The sequence below is a fragment of the Hylobates moloch genome, unplaced genomic scaffold (assembly GCF_009828535.3).
Source record: "Hylobates moloch isolate HMO894 unplaced genomic scaffold, HMol_V3 SCAFFOLD_1, whole genome shotgun sequence".
In the NCBI taxonomy this organism is placed as follows: Eukaryota; Metazoa; Chordata; class Mammalia; order Primates; family Hylobatidae; genus Hylobates; species Hylobates moloch.
Window position 1 is genome coordinate 62,548,542 of NW_026652276.1, and position 25,387 is coordinate 62,573,928.

The 25,387-nt window shown below is 36.0% G+C and overlaps 1 protein-coding gene and 1 pseudogene across 4 annotated transcripts in view; one reads left to right on the top strand and one right to left on the bottom strand.

Annotated features, from left to right (window-relative positions):
- The window catches only part of ZNF385B (zinc finger protein 385B), a 427,950-nt gene that overhangs the window by 31,957 nt on the left and 370,606 nt on the right, over window positions 1–25,387 (top strand). The gene's annotated exons all lie outside the window — the stretch shown is intronic.
- On the bottom strand, window positions 16,199–17,687 carry LOC116810594 (thioredoxin-like protein 4A; annotated as a pseudogene).

Below are 25,387 nucleotides of genomic sequence, written 5' to 3' on the forward strand. Positions count from 1 at the left end.
TTTTTTTTTTTTTTTTTTCAAAGGAACTTGATCCAGTAAGTTTTGGCATCTTAAGTGGAAATGTTCATGCAGTTTTGCTGGATCTTTGCTATGGCAGTAAAATGCAATACAGCACTGTGGTTAAGAGTGCAGAACGGAGTCAGTCAGCCTGCTAACTATTTACTAGCTGTGTGAATTGGAGAAAGCTCCTGTTTCCTTAGAAAACAAGGATACCTACCTCATAAGGTTATGTGAGGGTTAAGTTAGTGTATAAAATTTGCAGCACAATACCTGGCACTTTGTAAATGCATAGTAACTATTATCTGTCATCATTATTATCATAATTATTACTACTGATACTGTCTGGAAAAGGAAGTCCCTACAATCCAGGCATTTTTAGTTCAGGATTCATGTGCAACTCCTCTGTTTCCCATTTCGTAAGTATTACAAATATTTTTACATATCTTTAACTGCCTGAAAATAAAAAATAAAATTAATAGACTTTATTTTTAAGAGAAATTTCAGATTTGCAGAAAAATTGAGCAGAAAGTATAGAGAGTTCTTCTGTACTCCCTCTTTTCCCCTCAGTTTCCCTTATTGTTAGCAACTTGCATTGATATGATCCATTTGTTATAGTTGTTGACCCAATGTTGATGCATTATTATTAACTAAAGGCCCTTGTTTGCATTAATGTTAACTCTTTGTGTTGTACAGTCTATGGATTTTGCGAGATACATATTGTCATGTGTATACCATTACAATATCCTACTGAAGAGTTTCACTGCCCCAAAATTCCTGTGTTCCACCTATTCATCTCTGCCTCCCCATCCACCGGAAACCACTGATCTTTTACTGTCTCTCTAGTTTTGCCTTTTCCAGAATGTAATATAGTTTGAATCATAGAGTGCATAGCCTTCTCAGATGGGTGTTTTTACTTAGTAATATGCATTTAAAGTCCCGCTAAGTCTTTTGTGGCTTGACAGCTCATTTCTTTTTATTGCTGAATAATATTACATTGGATTTACATTTTATCTATTCACCTTTTGAAGGACATCTAGGTTGCTTTCAAGTTTGGGCAATTCTGAATAAAACCTCTATAATCATTTTTTATGATTTTAGGGTTTTGTATGGACATAAATTATCAACTCATTTAAGTAAATATCCAGGAGTGCAATTGCTGGATCCCATGGTAAGACAATGCTTGGCTTTGTAAGAAACTGCCAACTATTTTTCAAAGTGCCTGAACCATTTTGCATCTCCACAGCAATGAATGAGAGTTTCTGTTTCTCCACATCCTTACCAGCATGTAGTATGGTCAGTTTTTTAGCCATCCTAACAGAATTTTATTCATAGCTATTCTAATAGGTATGTAGTGGTATCTCTTTGTTGTTTTAATTTGCATCTCCCCAGTGACATGATACAGAGTCTTTCAATATGCCTATCATCTGCATATCTTCTTTGGTGAGGTGCCTATGCAGATCATTTTGCTCTTTTTCAGTTGGGCTCTTTTGTTAAGTGTTTAAGAGTTTTTTATATTTTGGATACAAGTTCTTTATCACATATATGTTTTGCTGATATTTTCTTCCAATCTCTGGTTTGTCTTTTCTTTCTCTTAAAAATATCTTATCAGAGCCAAAGTTTTAAATTTCAGTAAAGTTTCTTCTATCATTATTTTTCTTTCATGGATTGTGCTTTTGGTGTTGCATCTAAAAAGTCATATCCAGGCCAGGCACGGTGGCTCACACCTGTAATCCCAGCACTTTGGGAGGCTGAGGCAGGTGGATCACGAGGTCAGGAGATCCAGACCATCCTGGCTAACACGGTGAAACCCTGTCTCTACTAAAAATACAAAAAATTAGCCGGGCGTGGTGGCGGGCGCCTGTAGTCCCAGCTACTTGGGAGGCTGAGGCAGGAGAATGGCCTGAATCCAGGAGGAGGAGCTCATTGTGAGCCGAGATAGCACCACTACACTCCAGCCTGGGCGACAGAGCAAGACTCTGTCTCAAAAAAAAAAAAAAAAGTCATATCCAAACCCAAGGTTACCTAGATTTTCCCCCATGTTCTCTTCTAGAAGTTTTAGAGTTTTGTGATTTACATTTACTTCTATGATCAATTTTGAGTTAATTTTTGTTAAAGGTGTAAGGTCAATGTCTAGATTATTATTAATATTTTTGTATATGTATGTACAGTTGTTTAATTTTCACTCTGGTAAGTGAATTAACATTATTCTTGGATATATTTATAGGAAGACACTTTAATCACTGAAGACCTAGAGGAATATTAATTGTTTTTCAGCTAATAGTCTCTTCACTATGAAGAGAAATATTATTAGAACATAAAATTGTTTTCTCAGTGAGGTATTTTGACATTTGGTCTTTTACTGTATTTTGGGATTATTTGGAAAGACTAGAATGGTGTGTATAATTTGGAGCTGGTTGTACTCCTTAATTAAAATGTTTGGTACTGCTCTTGTTTAAATAGTTGTGCTCTCTTAAAACTTTTTTTTTTTTTAATCCATCCCATCCTTTGAGTTACTGGTTTGGAAGATTGTTAAAATGAACCTGGCTTCCTTTCTTTTCTTTTTCTCTTCTTCTTTCTTTCTCATTCTCTTTCTTTCTCATTCTCTTTCTTTCTTTTTAAATCACTGTACTTGACTAACAAACCTTAACATCTGCTGACATTGTTGATCCTAGGAATAAAAATGTGAGATGATCTCTGGAAATATTTCTAGGCACAGAGCCCAGGCAATCCATAAAACCCATATATTTCAAATCATGCCAGTTTTGTGAAATATTTTCAGAAATACAGTTGCCAGTGATTTGGTTACATAGTCCTGTTTAAAGGAAAGATTTTAAAGTTCTTGAGGTGATTTGTAATTTTCATACTCTCAACCTTCATGAAAACCAGGAGCCTTTTCTTATCCAAATCTTCCCTTTTAGATTGTCTTGGTATTCTTTTTTCCAATAATGTAGCCACTCACATTATGATGGTTTGCTTAGTATTAAGCCAAATCATCTGAAAGAAAAAGTGAATAAAGGATTTATTTTTTAAAAAAAATTTACTTAAGCTACAAAGCAGAAATGAGGTCATGTTTTACTTTTAATAAGGAGTTTTCAAATACAGGCCATTATCACTAAATGTTGTGTGAAATATGGTGGGCTCATGGTGAAGGAATTAATGGGCAATTTAATGATTAGCATTTGGATTTTGTTTAGCTGTCCTTTGTAGGATGTATTTTTACCTCTTATCCTATTATATAGTTTCCCACATATCATCATCTCACACTTGCCCTCTGTTTAAAAGTATTGACATTACAAAAAATAAATAAGGTAGACCCAGCAATTCCATAGGCATATATACCTATGTTCCACCAAACACAAGAATGTTCATAGCAGCATCATTTATAACACCCTCAACTGAAAAATACTCAAATATCAATTGATAATAGACTAGATAAATACATGATATATTCATAAAAATACAATACATAAATGAAAACAAATAGTTTACAGTTATATCCAACAACACAGACAAAACTCACAAAAGAATAAATTCTCCATAACTGCATTTATAGGAAGTTTAAAAACAGGCAAATATAACCCATGGTATCAAAAGTCAGGGTAGTGGTTACCCTTGAGGCAGGTAATGATTATAAGGGGGTATGAGAAGGCATCTGGGGTTTTGGTAATCTTGTCGATCTTAATGCTAGCTACATGGGACACGTTCACTTTGTGACAATTCATAGGCTCTATGACGTTTGCTTGTATGCACGTATGTTATGTTTTAACAGCATGCTGGAAGAAAGACAATGTTTACATCAACATTGGCTCCAGTGAATAGGGAGCAGTTAATAATAGGAACCTAGGAAATGTGGAGCAGTTCTGATTGTAAGAGATGTGTGAGGTTTATTTTTTAAAGATTATTTAACATTATTTAAATTATTATTTACGTTTTGCATTTGAGAATTATATTTTTCAAATAAATAATTATTTATATTTACATAAATATAAAACACAGATTTCCCACTGCTAGAAATAATCATTTCATTAAAATGGTATTTGTGTTGTTATGAAATCAGCTATCAGATATTTGAATTAATAGAAGAGAGATCCTTGCTTAAAAGTCTTCTGTGACTTGTTGCTCACGGGACAGAATTCTGATTTCCTGGGGAAGCATAGCAGGCCCAAGGTGATCTGGATTCTCCCCAAGTCTATTTGCCCCCTCTTCCCCACCCCTCATCACACTGTCTCCAAAATACCCAGCTTCTTGCAGCTCCTTGGACATTGGTTTTTCCACACAAACTAGTCTTTGCTCTAGCTGCTCCTTCTCCCCTGCATGCCTATCATATTTACATATTTCTGACTAATGTATTTCTAGTGCTTAATAAAGTGTCTGGTACTTGATGGGATGTCAGTTAATTGAAGACAGCTTGAAGACTCTATCGGTCTCTTATAGTGTACTGTATCATCTTAAATTCTTAGATAATTTTGTGTCTCTTTGTTAGGTTTAAGACACTCAGTATAGTGTGAGTTTCCAGTTTGTCTTTATTCTACTGTAGTATTTAGACCATGCTAGGAACTTAAGTGTGGAATGGACAAAAGATTTGAAGTTTTGAATTGATACAGAAACCAGAGTCAACTAGATTTGTCTTTGATGTATGCCTTATAAATTTTTAGCTTCAAATTTACCTTTCTTATTGCATTATTTATAGATGCAAAAGCAGTTGGTATTTATTTTTAGTATATGTTTTGTGGGTAGGTGCTAGGCAGTGAGAGAAATCCAGGCAAGTTAAAGAATTTTTTTTCTGAATAATTTACAAAGCAAATTAAAAAAAGAATAAAATAAAACCTACCTGTTCATTTTAGGTCCATTTAGATCTATTGTGTGTATTGTGGAGAAATATCTTGCTACTGACCCCCTGCTTTAAGGGAGAGTGCTGCATGGTTTAAAGGTGCCTATTGGGAATATTTTCGCTTCTCTGCAGGGCTATCAATAGCACTCTTTGCTTCATAGAGATGGATGGGGCTGGGGTAAGTGGTGTCTGAGTATTCTAAAAGGAATGAAATCAGTCATCAAGTGAGAGTTAGAATAGTGTCTTTTCATTGTTAACAAGCCAGCCTTCTACCTCTATCCCTGAAGAAAACTCATGAGTGCATCAAAACTCTTGCATGTTTTGTTGTTGTTTTATTTGTGGCTTTATAGAGTTGTATCAAGAAACAGAGCACTATCAGTCTTTGTTAAAATACTCCTCCCCTTCCTGATACCTTTCGAAAAATTTCTTCCTTGTCTATTTAAACATTGAACTCCATTCTTGTTTGACAATTCCAAACCCTAAACTTTGTTGTATCTGAGGGTAGTAGCTGAATTTTTGACAGCTGTTTTTCATAATTTGGTAACTTATTTACCTATTCTTTTCTAATTTTAGGCTCTCATTTGCTGGTCAGGTGGCTGACAGAGGTCATGTAAAAAGGAGGATAAAAGAGGTGTTAAAAAGGAGGATACCCAAAATTTAGTGTCGATAAAGCTGCCGAGCTGAGGGAGGGGATGGCATCAGAATACTGACAATGATTCCTAGAATCACTGGAGAACAGAGATGGGGGGGCAATCCTGAAGTGGTAAAAGGGAAGAAAGTTGGGGTTTGCAGATGGTGGAAGCCATGAGTTAAGGAAGGGAGGAGTCGTTGTCATCAATGGTATTTTACTCCCTCACTTCCTTGAAAATGGCGTCCTATTTCAGAGACTCATAGTGAAGCAAGACTTGACAACACTAATGAAATTGCAAGAGGCAGAAAGGCCCATTCCCAGATGGCTTGGTGAGTCATCTTGTGGGGACTTCTGCTTTAAAACATCATTACTCCTTAACTGATAAAGCCTAGGCACAGCTAACTAATCTGAGCTTCAAGATAACCTTTCAAGTAATTTGGGAAAGAGGAAATGAGATGCTTTTAAAGCTTGCCTTTAAACTGTTAGAATAGTGGGGGGTGGTTATTTTGTTAATCTTTATTCTTTAGAAGGAGAAGAATTGTGTTTTTGTAGTAACACATTTTAGACTATCAAAAAAGAAGTGCTTTGACCACAGCTCAAAACCACCAAGTATTTATTTTTACACTAACTTTAGATTGAGTGAATTTAAAATTTATTTTGATATCTGTCACTTGAAAATTAAAAAACAAAACAAAACAGGAAATGGTGAATAGATAGCCATTGGGAACTGGACTGACTTTGCTTTTGTAAATGGGAGATTAGGATTCATCTGTCCTATAAAGGACACACAGCATTTAGATTAGACATAATCTGATTGTATTGTAATACAAAGGCCATTCAAGTCAGTTCAGTGTTCAGGGTCTGTAAACACCATATGACCACTGATTGGTCCAGGGAAGAGTATTAACAGAAAGATAATAATGAGTTTTAATCCAAATCCCTAAAGCACAACAGCTGTGGCTTCAAATGAATTTTCTTTCATACGTTAGAAGCAGTGCTGTGTTTCTTACAGCATGATAAATTGAACTATTTCTTTGCTCACACAAAGAGTATGCCTATTTAACTTCACTTTTATTTGATTAGGTACTTCCCTTGTCTCAAATTTCTTTAAGAATATGATATACATGTTGCCAAAATGTTGTTTTTTTTCTTAAATCAGACTACCCACATAAGAGCAAAGCATAAACCAGGCATCTCCTCGGCAAACTAGCTTAAATGGCCACCCTGTTTAAAAGTTGTATTTTTAACTTTTAAAAAATTCTCCAATAAAATGATGAAGTCACACTTAAGATGTTAGGGAACCATATGCCCTTCCATATGTGTTCAAAATATATGGTGCTTTGGAAATGAAAAAACAAAAACAAAATTAAACAAAACAAACACAGACCTATGTTCACAATGAGTATTTAAAATGCCAAGTTTATTTAAATATTATTCATAAATTTTATTTTCTTCTTGTCATTTTGAAATGTATTGCATTAGGAAGCATTTATTCTCTGTATTTTTATGTTTTACTAATGTCATTATTCATATTGCCCCTACTGTATAGTGAATGCTATGCTGTTCTGTGTAGGATATTATAAAACATAAAAAGTACAGAAGAGTCACAATCCGATAAATATCAAAGATTTACTTTTGTAGTTAATATTTGTTGTCTGACTCCCAAGCACCCTTTCTCTTTCTAAAGTACAGTGCCCCAAATTTTCTGAGCAATTTGGGTAACATAGACTTCTCTTCCAGCTCCAAAAGGGCTCTCATTGGTTTGAGCATCAGTGTGCCCCATCCCTTTAGCCACAGTGATATCTTTTTAGTGATGGTCACATGGACCAGACATGCACAACTGGACTAGATACTAGCATTTTAATAGAGCTGCTGCAAAAACAGGCTCTGACTTTCCTGCTGGAAGTAGTTGAACTTGTACCCTTAGGATGTAGGGGAGACCATCTAAAGATTTTTAAAAAGCCTTAGGGTGAATACAACATCTAAGATCTTCATACTAAGGTATGAAGATAGTCTTGGTGACACTGTTCAAGCTAAACCATCACTGGAATTTTTCATTACACCAACTAGTAAATACCTTTAATTGCTGAAGCCTTTTAAATTTGAGTTTCAGGTACTTGCAACCAAAAAATTCTAACTGAAACAAGACTTAAAAACAACTGCAAACCATTGTGTTTGCAAATATTTGGAAACCATCATTTTTGAGAAGAAGAATGACATGCTATTTCAATGATTGACAGAGGAAGATCTTAGAGTTGGATGTTGGGTCATGGAGGTAGAGAAGGATGAACAGTAAAATATAAGAAAAGTTATCTAAGAATGCCTCTGTCAAAATTATTCTTGGCAGACAAATGAATATTTATAGAAAAATTCATCATCCTACGAGATTTTATTATTTAAAAATATAATTTGAAAATGAATGAAACATTAAATTCTAGACAATTGGGAGGAAAAAAAATTCTGGAACAAAGTAATACCAATAAACAGAACTTAGGCAGATTAGTATTCTGTACTAAGAGAAACAATTGGAACAAATAAAAATTTGTGTTAAGGAAAATGTTACTTGATAGTGAACCAAATTTTGACAACAGGCAAAGGAGGATTTATAAATGAGCTTAGCTTTGTGGCCTCGGATAGCCTGCAAAAGAAAAGTAGGTATAAAATTAAACTTGCTATGTTGAGACACAGCAAACATTTTCATCTTTTTATCTAGAATTAAAATTCACCTGTTTGTGAAACTTGTGCTGCAGCTTTGTAATACAGCATAGCTGTTCTATGTGGTATTTTGTGGTAACTGAAGAATTTGATATGGGGGGATAAGACCCAGGCAGAAGAGTAGGTCTCACTTTTTATCACCTCAGCTACTTTATCTCACTCATGGAATCAAGGTTAGTGAATTGGAATATTTTTTCTGCTAGAACGTTATGACCAGTGCAAAGTTATCTTTGATTCAGCGTGAATTTTGAGCTCTTGAATACTTACTGTTTTTCTCCCCTCCCAAAAGAAGAGAACCCATCTTTAGATGAAAATTTCCAAACAAAGCCTGAAACCTGCTTTGTATCCCTCACGACTTTCAGAGTTATATAATAACTAATAGAACTTTGACATCTTTATAGCTGTTTTTACAGAAAATTTCTACAAAAAGTCCAGGACTGGTATGCCTTATATGTAATGGACGGCTTACTCCCATAAGCATAGAATTCCTATTATTATGTGTTTATTTTTGTGTGTGAAGAATAATTCTTTAGAATGGAAAAAGGTATTCCAATGATGTCATTTTTTAAGGCTTAATGATCTGGGCTCTTTGGCCTTTCACTTAAGGGGGAGATGTGTAGGTTTGCTACCTCTATACCCAGATGGTAAACACATGCCAGCCTCAGTTACAAATTAAAATTCAAAAGTCTAGGAAGGGTCTTTAGGTTCATGATGTGGAGATGACACTCACAGTGCAAATGTCCTCCACAGCTTAGGAGTGGCACTTTCCGTGAGTGAAGGATTCCATCAGACTCTGTTGACCACCAAGGTCTATGTTGCTGCTGTTGCTGCTGATAATTAAGAATATGTTGAATCAGATATAATATTATAATTTTCATCATTATTACCGTCATCAAATGGTAGTATTTATTTTTGAATGTTAAAGTACTTTAGCAAAATAAATGTTTTACATGTTAGTATATTGCCTTTTATAACAGCTAGTTTTGGGTGAAGTGATGTATTAAGCTCTACTCATTTAAGAAACTAAACAGTGAAATGACCTCCTACTTGGAAAATGTATGGTTAATAGGATGACAGGCAATCTTCCTCTAAGGGAAGGCTAAGAAAAAGAAGGACAAAAGCCTGTGCTCAATGGACTCTTATTTAACTTATTGCCTTAATAAAATTTGTATTTTAGGAACCTATTGTGTAGGAAATTTTTTTCATGGAGAAACAGGAATATTTTAAATAAGAGTTCTGTTGGCTTCTTTGAAGGTGATCATTTTCTTCAAAAAGAGGAACTGTTAATTTTTTTACAGAAAACCTTGCACTATGCCGCAGAACATAGTGAATTTTAAGCATATGCTATTGCTAATGAATTATCTCAGCTTTGGACACTATAGAAGTACTTTTTTTTCTTGCATCCTATTTTTGTCACTGCAGTCAGATTAATGAATTATGAACTGTACCATTTCATTAGGATAATCAGAATTAAGAGATGATGTTTTCCTTGGGGACTTCTGCTTGGATATATCATTAATCATATTCTGCAATCTATAGTCAAGGCAGAACTGAGAATGCTAGCTTATCTGACATGTACTAAGGGGGGAAACAGTGTCATTTAGTCTATCTTGGATAAAGCACGTCTTGGTAAAATGGCTAGATAAGGAATGACATCTTAAAATTGCTACTTATTTAGATCTCTGTCATAGGCCTGAAGAATCTCCTGGGAAACTGTGAAGTGTCCTCACCAAAAGTAAAAATCATTACTCAAGAGTATTGTTTTTAGTTTTATTTATGGCTTTTAAACCAAGGGGTGTGGTATAAAATGTAAAAGAACGGAACTCTCATTTGGAGGCTTTATTATTTTCTCTGCAGCTCCTACCTTGTTCTCAACCCCCTGAACGCCCCGCTGCAACCTTTGTTGGAGGGAATTCAAATGTCTGAGAGGACGTTTTTAATGGGTAATATGAGCATTTCTGATATTAAATGGCTTTAAAGAAATTCACTCACAAGGATCTTTTTAATTGCCCCCAAATGACTCCATTTATGATGACTACTTAAGAAGTGGTATAGATAGTTGGAAAGAGTGCAGGGCATGGCAACGGGAGAGAGAATGCCCTGTGCCCTGACACTTGGGAGTTTGTGTCCACTGGTCAGCTGCAGGAAGATTCGAGGACTACCTGTAAAGATTGGCAATTTTTCTTTAATATGTACTTTGAGTAGGAAAAAGAAAAAAGTATTCATTGAAAACTTTTGCTAAAAGTTCCATTCAAATTTTATGAGTTTTGATAGGTTGCTCTGAAGTGCACAAATAGGAAATTTTGCCATTATTTCTAGGATAGGAATATGAAAAATAAATGTGGCATAGTAAGTGTAGACTTACCAATAGCTAATAATGTCATTAAAGTTTTAATGTCTTAGCTAGAATTTCCATTTACAAAACTCCTTTTTCTGACTTAGAATATTTACAAGAAAAAGCAAACATCCACCATTTATCTTCTCTTGTAAAACCCTGGAAATTCATTACTATAAGGAAATTCCTTATAGTAAGTGAGGAAATAAAAAATATAATTATAGCCTTTTAAGAAAATACTCAAAGAAGTAAGTCTCATGTCAAAATTATTCTTGGCAGACAAATGCATATTTATAGAAAAATTCATCACCCTACAAGATTTTATTATTTAAAAATATAATTTGAAAATAAGTGAAACATTAAATTCTAGACAATTGGGAGGAAAAAAGATCCTGAAACGAAGTAATACCAATAAACAGAACTTAGGCAGCTAAGAGTATGTTAAGAGTAAAGATAGAACACAGAATTTAATGTTAGAAGATAGAAATACAATAGAACTGATTAAGCCTGGTTTAAAATCAAACAATGATATAAACATTTGGTAAACTAAATTTTAAAAAGAGAAGGAGAAAGAGAAAATACAAATCAACAAATTTAGAAATGAGAAGAGGGCTATAGTCAGAGTCGAAGATTACAAATTATGCAAATACCTTTATGCAAATATACTTAAAAGTTAAGTAATGAAATCTTCTGCATGTTGTTTCACATTAACAAAACTAAAGGTACATAGTAAACTGGAAAAGAGATTTTTAAGTAGCTATTATAGAAAATTATCAAACTTTTATTTTAAAAAATTCTTACCACTTAAGAAAACACATCAACGAAAAAAATTTGAGCAATATATAAATAAATATATGTATATACACACACACATATACACACACATCTTCTCATATACATGTACATACATAAACATTCTAAGGGTGTTTGAAAAGTCTGGAAACATAAGATAAACGTATTTTTGATAGTGTGCTAGTGACATTTTTTAAAAATGTGCTATGATTTCCATCTATCTCCAGATACCTTGTTAGGGGAAGTACCTGGTGCAATATGTCTAATTGTTAATATGAAAAAAGTATAATACAATCATATACTACAGTGTGTCCAGAAAGTCTGTAAACCAAGGCAAAAATCGTGTAATAATAGAATTTGACAACATGGCCGCTGTGGAGTAAAATGTACCTTTTCCCCATCCTCCCAGAAAGGAGAGGCCAAAAGACCTTTGACCTGTCCTTGAGGTTTGGACACCATCATCTCAATAGTGACTATGACAGACTGAAAGCCATAAGCCCATCCTCAAGTTTCGGAGCGCCTGAGCACCTCACAGTGTTCTACCCACCTTTCCAAGGGGAAAAGTAAAGAATGTCTGTATTTATCTTCTGGGAGAGCATTGAATTAGGTTGGCCAAGAAGGAATGAAGTTTCAAGGCTTGGAAGGGGCGGAAAGGTCTCATCCAGAGTTATGGATTATGAAGCACAGTGGCAGGTCCACTCTGAATCCTGTGGGGCATCCCAGGAAGTGCTAGGGTCTGTAGGTGATAGATGGATGATATGGTAGAGGGGGAGGTGATGTCATGAGGGAGGCCACTGTGTTCCAGGCACTTAAAGATTCCAAGGTCTGCACTGGCTTGGAAGTAGAGCCACCCACCTGTCCTTGGGGTTTGAAAACCAGCATCTCAATGGTGACCACAATAGATTGAAAGCCATAAGTCCCTTCTCAAGTTTGCTGAATTTCCTGGCGCTCCCACAGGGCCAGAGCAGGAAAGGGTATGGAATACTGAATAACACTGTTAGCAAATGGATACTCGGAGTCATACTTTATTTGATTTAGAAAAACAAAGCAAGGTGACATTAAGTTCTATTTTGTGGAGTAAATTTTGTGTGTGTGTGTATTTATAAACATGCACATATTTATACATATGTATCTATGAGGTATTGGCAAAAACACCAAAATGATAGCCAAATTCCAAAAAGAAAGCCTACTTTAGTTACTTTCTACCCAGTGAAGAGGCCATTGGAACTGGCACTCTGGGGAAGAGCAGCTCCCCTGGACTAGTTTGATGTTTTTCCAGGTTTATCTTGGGTTTTATAAAATCTGATGAGCATTAGGGCCAGCACTGAGGATGGGAAACTTTCTATTCTTCTTTCCATTGAGTAGACAGATGGTGAGTCACTTGTGTGATGTATTTCCTCCTAGTCAGCTCTGGATAGTGAGGCCGAACGAACTGACGGGAAGTGTGTTGTGGGAATCAAAAATCAAGTTGTAGTCCAGCATACCATGTCAGTGCTTCATGGTACTTAGTTTTGAAAGCTGAAACGTTTCTAGCAATGTTGTATTTTATGTTTATGTGTAATATTAACGCTCTAGCAAGAGATTAATCACGATTGTTCAGAAATCATCTGTTAAACCTTAATTTAAAATAAAATGATGTTTAATTGAGAGACATTAATTGTAATACTGATTTAAAGAGCCACTTAGTGAAGGAAAAATTAGTTAATTACATCAGGTTATTTTAAACTGAAAGAAAAATAGCATTCTGCTAACTTATAAAGTGGCAATGTTTAAATTGACTGAATTCTCCGTGCCCTGCTGCTAAATCGTTTTAGGATATTTTCACACCTAATTTCTACTGAGGTTAATTAACATACTTGGAGGGACCTGTCATTATGTCGGAAAGGCAAATTTTAATAAAACTGCACTTGTATGATTTTTTAAGAAATCTCAGCCGGGCGCGGTGGCTCAAGCCTGTAATCCCAGCACTTTGGGAGGCTGAGGCGGGCGGATCACGAGGTCAGGAGATCAAGACCATCCTGGCTAACACGGTGAAACCCCGTCTCTACTAAAAAAAAAACACAAAAAATTGAGAAAGACTCCGTCTCAAAAAAAAAAAAAAAAAAAAAAAAAAAAAAAGAAATCTCTCCTACCACATAGGATCCAGGGAAATAAAAAGTCTCTCTAGTTCTTCCTCCCAGATATATGCTGATATATGCACACCCACACATGCACACACTCACTTGGGCTGACACACACAACATTTTACACACATACAACATACTACACACACATTCACACACACACATTCAGTCTGCCACACACAGTCTTCTCCTTTCTCCCCATACATGGTTGCTTGTTCAAGCTGACACATACATAAACACACACACTCTTGCTCAGGCTGACACACCTACACAACATAAAAGTTTGTGTAGCCAACAGTGTTCTACCCACTTTTCCAAGGGGAAAAGTGCGTATACGCATGAACTTTCTCTTTCTCAGATTGACACACATAAACTCACACTGTCTCCTGCAGGCCAACACACACGCACACACACTGACACATGCACATGCTCAAGCTGACGTACACACGTACCTATGCAGACACACACACAGCCAGTCATGTGAACATAACCACATAGACCCATTCAAATTGACACACACACACACACATACACACACACACAGAGGGTTACACACACACACAGTGATGTCTACTCACATACAGTTAAGCTCTGGCTTTCTTTTCTTCCCCGGTGTTTTGTTGCTGACCTCTGACTTTTCTGCCTTTGATTTACATTCTCTTGATCTTTAACTTAGAGGTGGGTGACTCAGACCAATTATTTCATGTGATTACATTTGGAGTGAAATTAATGGTTTTGATACTGGCTCACTTTTATTATTTGCATGTAGTTTAAGAAAACTTCATGGATTTATTCTGCTTTAATATGTGAAAGTGAAAGTTGAGAGATTATATAAGTAGATAAGAAGATTGCCTTTTAATATATACCTGTTGCGTCTACAGGGTCAAATGGGAAATTGGCAAACAATATATCATGAAATTCAAGAAACAGTTCTCTATTTTGCCAAATTGTAGATCAATGGTCTTATGTCACTTTGTGCTACTTTCTGTTACTTGCTTTCATTGACTATAATAATAAACACTATGCAAAATAACAGTGATACAATTTAGTATTTCAATAGGAGACAGTGAAAAGGTGGGCAGTTGGGTTGCCTTTCTGAAATCGAGAGCTTCCTGTTTGTGAATATATAAGGACAGATATTTGTCCTTCTTCCATTTTCAACAGAACATTGAAAATGCCTGGTGTTATTCACAATGAAGCTTTTACACAATGTGTAAAATATTGGAAAGTAACATTTGGGACACATCAGATGTTTGTTTCTTGAAGAGAATCTGGAAATCATACTTCTGGGATTTTGTTACTAATGAAGAAGAAAAAGGGAAAAAAGGCCGGGTGCGGTGGCTCACGCTTGTAATCCCAGCACTTTGGGAGGCCGAGGCGGGCGGATCACGAGGTCAGGAGATCGAGACCACGGTGAAACCCCGTCTCTACTAAAAAATACAAAAAATTAGCCGGGCGTGGTGGCGGGCGCCTGTAGTCCCAGCTACTCGGAGAGGCTGAGGCAGGAGAATGGTGTGAACCCGGGGGGCGAAGCTTGCAGTGAGCCGAGATTGCGCCACTGCACTCCAGCCTGGGCGACAGAGCGAGACTCCGTCTCAAAAAAAGAAAAAGGGAAAAAAATCTTCCATAAACCACACTGGTCTGTTGGTGCCTATCTTTTGAAAAGTAAAATGAGATGAGAAAATGGCAATTAGAGTATAATATATTATATTCTGAAAGGAACAACTAATATTTCTGAAATTTCATGTTTAAAAATGTGAGCTTTTATTTAGATATTTATTCAGTCACTTTCTTAGTCTTACCAGTTAGGTAAGAAAACTTTAGGAAACTGTACCTAGGACAAACATTGAACTTCTATTTGAGGAAGCCCCCACTAGGTACAGTGTTTAGAGAAATTGTCTCCCATATGGAAACCTAGGCAGAAGATACTCCTGCTCTCTGCCCTCCTCCCAGGAAGCCTGATCAGGTAGGGCCTTAAGGTCTTCATAAAGACTTTGATTTTTACTGTAAGTGAAATACGAAGTCATTAGAGACTTGTGAGCAGACACGATCTAACTTACGTTTGTTTTTAAGGAATCACTCCCATTACAATGGGGAGAACAGATTGCAGGGGCATAACAGGTGAGGGAGAAGGTCCCTTCGGCGGGGACCAAGGCATGCCAGAGGAGAAATGACTGTGGCTTAAACTAGAATGAAAGTGGAGAGAAGTGATTAGATCCTGGTATATTTTGAAAACAGGGTAAATAGAATTTGCAGCTCTATTTGAAGTGGGCAAAAAGAAATGGAGACCCGTTAATGACTCCAAGGTTTTTAGCCTGAACAGCTTGATGAAATGAAGTTTCTGTTTACTTAAATGGGTAATTTGGGGATGAGGAGTACTTGGGGTGGGGGTTGCTTCTTGGCAGTTTGATAGACATTCAGGTAGAGTAGGCAGTTCTGACTGAGTCTGAAGTTTAGGTGAGAGATTGAATCTGCAGGTGTATGTGTGTGTGTGTGTGTATGTGTGTGTGTATGTTATATGTAAGTTGTCAGTGTACAAACATATTTAAATATAAGAGCCTGAATGAGATCACCTTGTGAATAAATGGATGTAAGAGGCACAAAGACTGATCCTTGGAGCATTTTAACATTTATAATCAGATAGATGAAAAGGTACCAGCAAAGGCATCTAAGAAGGGTTAATAGTACAGTGGAGTGGTGTCCTAGAAACAAATACATTATAATTTTCAAGAATGAAGGATTCCTAAATGTGTACTATAACACATAACAAATGTCAAATAACATGAGGACTGTGAATTGACCACTGAATTTGCAAATGTGAAGGGCATTAGTGTCCTGGTTAAGCGCTAGAGTAGTGTTGAATGAATCAAAGAATCTAAATCAATGAATCAAGCAATCAATCAAGGTATGGCATAGATATGTTAAAAGAATTATTCTCTGGTAAAGAAGTTAGTAACTGTATTTGGTTCCTGAAACAAAATGATTTCATGATCTTGACATGTGTTTAGGTAAACAGAAATACCAGTATAGTTCTTTTCCCTATTTTTAATTAGCTCCTGCTCCCATTCAGTTTTCATAATCTTTATCATTCTTCTCAAGTTCTATTTCAGTCTCAGCTGATGAGCTTCCCTCATGCTTGACTTAGGTAATAAAAGTGAACATCTCTGAGTTCAGTGAATGTTCTGCTCCCGTTACCTGCATATAAATCTATCTGTATTTGCACCTCTCCAATACTTCCTCCTCACAGGTATCAAAGGAAAGATGTCCCTCCTAGACAAGTCTCTCTACCTATTCTCTTGATGTCTCTTTTCTGCAGGATCCTGGTGACATTCATTGTTCCTTTCTTTTAAGCCTTTGTCCTCTCCCTCTCTCTATTGCTTCTCCCAGCTCATAGATTTGTTTGCTCATAGCTTTTCCTGTTTTGAAAGCACAGGCCTTTCCCCAATTTGTATTCCCGTCTAACTAGAAAAAAATGATAGAGACATATTGTGAAGTATTTTAGAAATAAGAAATGAAGAATGAAGAAAATCATAATCACCCATAATCCTGTTCTCAGAGATGATCATTATGTGTTTACTTAAGTTTTTTTATATGCATTTTTACCAACTGTGATGCAACTATATATACACTTTTAAAATCTTCCTTTCATTCAGTTAACATCAGTGTTATTATTTTTCCTCATGTGTTTGTTTATTTCAGCTAGTTAAGGCCATGTAGTAAATGGTATCTCAGAAGTCCTCCAGCCCTGGAGCTTCCTGTAGTTTTCCAAAGGCTTGAAATAGTTTAAAAGGTTTCTACATGAAAAGGCCTCCACAGCATTTATCCACACAGCCTGAGGGCGCTTCAGTATCTGGACTTGCTGGAGTAGTTTTTGGGGACAAGACCAGGTCGCCGCCATTGAGGGCCCTGCAGTCTACGGTCTCTATGATGTCGACCATCTCTTGCTTGTCCACCATGGCCCAGTTAATCTTTTGTTGCCAGTCCCCGAGACAACCATGATGTGCTTGTTCCTGAAGAAAAACATGATAGTACATGGATCATATAACTCATACATTTTGTTGAAGTCAGGTACTTTGGTAATAGCCACAAGAAAAATAACTGCAAAATCTTTAACCTTCTTAATGATGCTGTACAAGACCTTGTCCATTTTCATGCATGTGGGGTCCCAGTCGTGACCAAAGTGAATGACAACCATGCAGTCCTCTCCTGGGAGAGGTCCACCTGCCAGCTGCTGTGGAGGTGCAGGAGCATGTGTGACATGGTGGCCCACACACTTGCCACTGCCCAAGGCCAGGTGCCAGTGAGGGCCCTGCGTGGTGAGCACAGCCGGCCCCTCACTCCCCAGCCCCTTCTGCCCCCGAGGTCCCTGAAGACCCCCAGGGCCTGCCCATAACCCCCCACCAACACTGAGCCTGCCTCATTCACATAACTTTGTAACACTTTCCACATGTTGTTAAACAGGTTTGTAAATAACTATTTTAAATAGCTAGAGTATTTGATACTGTGGTTATGCTATGATTTATGTATTCATTATTTTACTGGATTTTTTAACCTACTTTCTATTTTTGATTTAAATAAAACTAAGGTGAATGTCTTTGTGTATAAATCTTTTACTACATTCCACATTATTTTCTAGGCTAGAGTCTGAAGGAAATTGCTGAGTCAAAGGATGTATACTGTTTTATGACTCGTTTGCTATTGCCAGATTATTTTTAAAAATCATTCTGCCAATTTATATGCCTGCTGGGAAGTGTAAGAATGCCTTTCTCCTGAGATTCTTAACTTTGAAGAGATTTTAAAAGTTGCTTTATGAGACAGTCCTTGCTAACTGGACAATTTAATAAGAGTTATCTAATTTTTTAAACATATTTATTTGACTACTATAGGGTGAATCTCACTTTACCATGCTTATAATAGTCATTTATTTTTCTATTATGAATTTTCCCTGCTTATCCTTTACCCATCTTCCACATTCCCCAAAGATGTCTTGGTAGTTTTTTGTTGACTTGTATGATTTATCATATTAATGTTGTCAACCATTTGTCTGTCATAGTGGCTGTAATAATTTTTTTTCCAGTTTTCTGCCTTTTACTTTCATGCATTTATTAATTAAAAGTTTTAGGAGTCAAATGACCAATTTAAAATTAAATTGACCACAAAATTGGAAGCTCCAAAATAGACCCAAGTAAATATGATAAACTGGCATATGTTTAAGGTATTTAAAACCTTAAACATTGCACATTGGGGACAGATGTGCAAATCTGGGGGCAAACACTGTTAGAATTCTTTCTCATATGTCATACCAAAATAAATTTCAAGTAGACTAAGATTCAAATGTTAAAAAACCCAAAAGGCATAAGGGCATGTGAAAGAATGTAAGTAGATATTTATATAATCATGAGATAGTGATGATCTTTATCAGTACGTCAATAAAGGTAGAAACCATTAGAGTAAATATTTTTAAATGTGACTAATTTGAAACCTTCCACACAATAAAAATTAACGAAGATAAAATACAAATGACAAGCAGGAAAAAATAGTTATAAAAATATGGAAACTATTAATTTTGTAACTATTATAGGAGAGCTCTCTTGCAAATCAATTTTTAAAATTCCAAATAGAACATTGATCAAAGAACATGAAGGAATGACTTAAAAAAGAAGAAATATTAATGACTAAGAAATATTTAAAAAATCAAACTTTACTAGCTTTCAAAGAAAGTAAAATAAATACATAATCTTTGGAAATATATAAATGTGCTTTGTTTTTGATACTTTCTAGTATGTGAATGACCTTACTGAGTCATTCAGTAAGGTCATTAGGTACTGAGCATAGTACTCAATAGTTTGTCAACGCTTTCGCCCTTCTCTCCCTCTGTGCTCTAATGGTTGCCAGTTTTTATTGTTGCCATCTTTATTTCCATGAGTACCTAATGTTTAGCTCCCACTTGTAAGTGAGAACATGCAGTGTTTGGTTTTCAGTTGGCGTGTTACTTCACTTAGATTAATGGCCTCCAGCTGCATCCATATTGTGGCAAAACACATGATTTCATTCCTTTTTTATGGCCACATAGTATTCCATGATGTATGTGTACCACATTTCTTTGTCCAATCCACCATTGATGGGCACCTAGTTTGAATTCCATGTCTTTGCTGTCGTGAATAGTGCTGCAGTGAACATGTGAGTACGTCAGTGTTTTTGAGAGAAGAATTTATTTTCTTTTGGCTAGATACCCAGTAATGGGATTGCTGGGTTAAATGGTAGTTCTGTTTTAGGTTCTTTGAGAAACCTCCAAACTGCTTTCCCCAATTGCTGAATGAATTTGTATTCCCTCCAACAGTGTATAAGCATTCCCCTTTCTCTGCAGCCCTGCCTGCACCTGTTGATTTTTGACTTTTTAATAATAGCCATTCTGATTGATGTAACATAGTGTTGTCATTGTGGTTTTAATTTGCATTTCTCTGATGATTAGTGATATTGAGCATTTTTCATAGTTTATTGGCCACTTGTATGTCTTCTTTTGAGAAATGTCTGTTCCTGTCTTTTACCCATTTTTAAATGGGTTGTTTTTTGCTTGTTCAATTAAGTTCCCTATAGACTGGATATTAGACATTTGTCAGACGCATAGTTTATAAATAAGTTCTTCCCTTTTGTAGGTTGTCTGTTTATTCTGTTGATAGTTTCTTTTGCTGTGCGGAAGGTCTTTATTTTAATTAGGTCCCACTCGTCAAATTTTTTTTTTTTTTTGTGGCAGTTGCTTTTGAGGATTTAGTCATAAATTTTTTCCCAAGGCCAATGTCCAGAATGGTGTTTCCTAGTTTTTTTCCTAGGATTCTTATCGTTTGAGGTCTTACATTTAAATAATCCATGTTGTGTTAATTTTTGTACATGTTAAAATGTAGGGGTCCAGTTTTATTCTTCTTCATATGGCTAGCCAGCTATCCCAGCACCATTTACTGAATAGGGAGTCCTTTTCCCATTGCTTATTTTTGTCAACTTTGTCAAAGATCAAAAGGCTGTAGGTGTGCAGCTTTATTTCTGGGTTCTCTATTCAGTTACATTGATCTATGTATATGTTTTTGTACCATACTGTTTTGGTTATTACAGCCATATAATATAGTTTGAAGTCAGATAATGCAGTATCTATGACTTTGTTCTTTTTGCTTAGGATTGCTTTCAATATTTGGGCTCTTTTTTGGTTCTGTATGAATTTAATAGTAGTTCTTTTTAGTTCTGTGAAAAATGATGCTGGTAGTGGGATAAAATTAATGTTGAATCTGTAGATTGTTCTGGGTGGTATGGTTATTTTAACAATATTAATTCTTCTAACCCATGATCATGGAATATGTTTCCGTTTGTACCATCTCTGATTTCTTTCAGCAGTGTTTTGAAGTTATCGCTATGAAAATCTTTTACATCCTTGGTTAGATGTATTCCTAGGTATTTTATTTTTTTGTGTGTGGCTATTGTAAATGAGATTGCATTCTTGATTTGGCTCTCAGCTTGAACATTATTGATGTATAGAAATGCTACTGATTTTTGTACATTGATTTTGTGTCTGAAACTTTACTGAAGTCATCTATCAGTTCTGGGAAACTTTCGATGGAGTCTATAGGGTTTTCTAGGTATAAAATCATATCTTCAGTGAGGAGTGACAGTTTGACTTCTTATATTCCCATTTTCCTTCTTGAATGAAAGCTCACAGTTAATCTTTATGCACTATCTTGCTATTTCCAAAAAGCCGAGGCATGTTAAAAGCTTCTATTCCACCATCTTGGAAGAGAAAACAACCAAAATGGACTTTTACACCAGTAGTTGAAAGAGAAAATTGGTTTTATTTGTGTTTACTTCCAAAAGTTTTATTTTAATAGAATAAGATATTTTAATAGAGTAAGATATTTTGTAGTGATTGGAAATGATGATGATGACAATGTATATCCATATTTATTTACATGGAATGCGCTCCTTAATGTAGAAATTAAAAACTTTAAATTACAAGGCAACTACAATCCCATTCACGAAATAATTTTTGTGATTTTTTTGTATATATATTTGTGTCAATATATATAAACACATACTAAAAAATAAAGAATATTCTGAAACGTAACAATATTTTCTCTTGATTGTTAGGAAAATCAACAAACTTTCTTGTTTTATATGCATTTTAAGATTTCAGAATTTCTCACAAATTGCTTTTATAATTATAAAAATGTATTTGCATTTTGAAATTGTCTGTTTTTCTTTTCTTCTTTTTAAAGTCATTTTTCTCTTTGCTTAACGTCCTTCCTTTATAAAACAGTCACTTAAATTTTTTTTTTAAAAGCTCTTCCTATCTGGAATTTATTTGATATATATAGTTTCAGATGAGATTATAAATCCCCCTAAGAAGACAGTATTCAAAATAGTTGACCAAGTAGTTCAGTAACATTTATTAGATAATTACATATTGACTCCTGATGTTCCCTTTTCAAAGATTACTGACATATATCAATCTTTCTGTTTGAAGATAATTCTGTTCCATTGGTCTGGTTGTTTTTGTGGTATTACCTCACTCTTTTCATTATTATCTCATTACATTGTATCTTAAAACTGATAAGACAAATATTATTTTTTTCAGAACATGCTTGCAGATTTGTTTTTCTGGATGAATGTTAGAATCAGTGGCTTAAAGTCATTTTCCCACAGTTCTTAAGGTATATTGAATAAATGTAATTTTTTTCCCGATAATTCAGGGTCATGATTCATTGTGAATCATCATAAGTACTATAGCATTTTTGTGGGTTATTTAGATACGATGGATTTTTTGCCCATGTCCCATGTGACTCATTAGGTTTTTCAAAATTTCTGTAATAAATTTGTATTTTTCCCATGTTACTTTAATGATACTTCCAGACGTCATACTTATGTCTTTTTAAATAGCTTTTATCTGTAGTTGAATCTATGATTAAATTTTTTAGCACTGTATGTAGCATAAGACTCAACGATAGAACTGTGTGCCTTGTATTTTGATTGTTCTTGGGTCTTATGTGTATATTTCTCTGGCCATGTTTCATGTAATTTAGATTGCCATTTTAATGACTAGTTAAGTGTGGCATTACTATGTTTGCATGTGAATATGAAGATATACAAGATAGAATAAGCTATGAAGGTAACAGAGCATAATTCAATGGCAAGAAACGCAAAGATAGAAGAGAGAGAGTTTTACTGAAATCTATGAGTTCTCTTCATGAGACAAAGTTCTTGACATGCCATACTTCTTGATCCGTCCTTCCATGTAGCTGAATCTCAGATTAGATTACTTTTTCATGAAACTTAGATGGTGTAATATAAATGAAGAGAGTAAGGGGCCAGTAAACTAATACATGGGTACTAAGTGATTTTTTTTCTTTGCCCCTGAGCTTTTATGTTTTCATATTCTGGAGGCAGTAATCATAGCTTGACAGCTATCAACCTGATTCAAAATTATTAATCCTGAATGTTTTCTCTTCTACATGGAGGAGAAACTACCAGTTCTCTATTAAATGGTAGTTAAAGAATATTTCATTTATCTATTTCACCTATTGTTATCTGTCTGTCCCATGGCATATTTTTCCAGGTTAGGAGGAACACATTGCTGATATTTTCATAAACATGTTGCCACTGACTTTATTTTCCTGTTAATCATAATATGTGTCTTGTTGTTTTTTGCAAAGCTGTAATGTTATTGCTGTAGTAGAAACAATTTATTTTGTTAAAGCTCTAAAGGGAGGTAGGACCCATCAAAGTTAAGGGCCTAGACACAGTAACAGATGCTCCTGTAAAGCAATGTTTCTCAAAAAAGGTCTTCGATGAAATATATGTAAATCTCCTCTTTGTCATTTATTTTTGGAATGTTCTTTGTTTTACCACACTTCATTTGTTTTTATATTTTTATTATGAAAACTTTAAATATAGAGAGAAGTATACAAACTAGCTTACCACCATTCACCTGCCACCCAATTTTATTAAACCTCAACATATTTGCCTTAGTTTTTTTTTTTAGGCCAGCACTACATTACAGCTACAGCTGATGTTTCTGTGTGCCTTTGCTTTATCCCTTTCTCTCCACAGGTAACCATAGCTTTGAATTTAATGTGTACCGTCTCCATTCTTGAGTGTGCACTTTACTTTGCATGCATGTATCATTTAAGAATTATAGGCCGGGCGCGGTGGCTCACGCCTGTAATCCCAGCACTTTGGGAGGCCAAGGCAGGCGGATCACAAAGTCAGGAGATCGAGACCATCCTGGCTAACATGGTGAAACCCCGTCTCTACTAAAAATACAAAAAACTAGCTAGGCGTGGCGGTGTGCGCCTGTAGTCCCAGCTGCTGGGATGGCTAAGGCAGGAGAATGGCTTGAACCTGGGAGGCGGAGCTTGCAGTGAGCTGAGATCGCGCCACCGCTCTCCAGCCTGGGCAACAGAGCGAGACTCCGTCTCAAAAAACAAACAAAAAGAATTATATACGATATTATAAATGATATTTGTATGTTATTTAACTTTATATAAATGGTGGCCTGCTGTTTTCTTTTCTTTTTTTTCTTTTCTTGACGGAGTCTCGCTCTGTCTCCCAGGCTGGAGTGCAGTGGCGCGATCTTAGCTCACTGCAAGCTCCGCCTCCCGGGTTCAGGCCATTCTCCTGCCTCAACCTCCCGAGTAGCTGGGACTGCAGGCGCCTGCCACCACGCCCAGCTAATTTTTTTGTATTTTTAGTAGAGACGGGGTTTCACCGTGTTAGCAAGGATGGTCCCAATCTCCTGACCTCATGATCCGCCCACCTCGGCCTCCCAAAGTGCTGGGATTACAGGCGTGAGCCACCGCACCTGGCCTTTTTTTTCTCTTTTTTTTGTTGGGGGAGGAGATGGAGTCTCCCTCTGTCACCCAGGCTGGAGTGCAGTGGTAAGATCTTGGCGCACTGCAACCTGTGCCTCCTGGGTTCAAGTGATTCTCTGGCCTCAGCCTCCCAAGGCACACGCCACGATGCCTAGCTAATTTTTGTATTTTAAGTAGAGAGGGGGTTTCACCATGTTGGCCAGGCTGGTCTCGAACTCTTGAGTTCAGGTGATCTGCCCGCCTCGGCCTCCCAAAGTGCTGGGATTATAGATGTGAGCCACCGTGCCCAGCCTTATTCTTTAATTTACTTTTTAATTTGACATTATAATTTTAGGATTTATCTGTGATAAAGCTAGTAGTTTCAACTTATTCATTTCAGCTGTTGAATAGCATTCCATTGTGTGAATATACCAAATTTATCTAGTCATTTACTTATAGACATTTATATAAATGTAAGTAATATTTCATATCTATTTACCAATACAAACATGGTAGAAACGGACATTTCTCTCCTTATTTCCTTGGCAAGTATTTTCTCAACCGTATACCTAGAAGTGAAACTGCTCTGTCATTAAGAATACATATCTTCCAAATGCCTCCTGATAGTGTTTGTACCAATTTATAAGCCCTCTAGAAGTGTATGGATTGCCATTGCTCTGCATCCTCATATTACTCATTGTTAGACTTCTAAATGTTCTGCCATTCTATATATGGTGTGAAATTGAATTTTGCAATTTTGCATTTCCCTGATTACCAGTGAGATTGAGCCTCTTTTCATGTATCATATGTTTGGAGGCAATGATAGTATTGGGTTAGGAGCTGGATGTAAAAGCCAGATAACTTGGTTTTAAATCCTGACTCTTCTGGGTGACCTTGGGTTTGCCACCATTTTGTGGCTCATTGGCAAATTAGAAATAATAGTCATACCAACATTGTGGGGTTTTTATGAGTTAATATGTGAGAATGTCTTACAAGTGTGTTGAGCCTTAAGTAAGATGTCATTGTTACAAAACGTTGCCAAGATGTGATAAGTGGGGTGTAAAAATTTAGTGATGTAAAATATCAGGTTACATTATTGAAAGGTTAACGCCTCTAATCAGCCTTATCTGC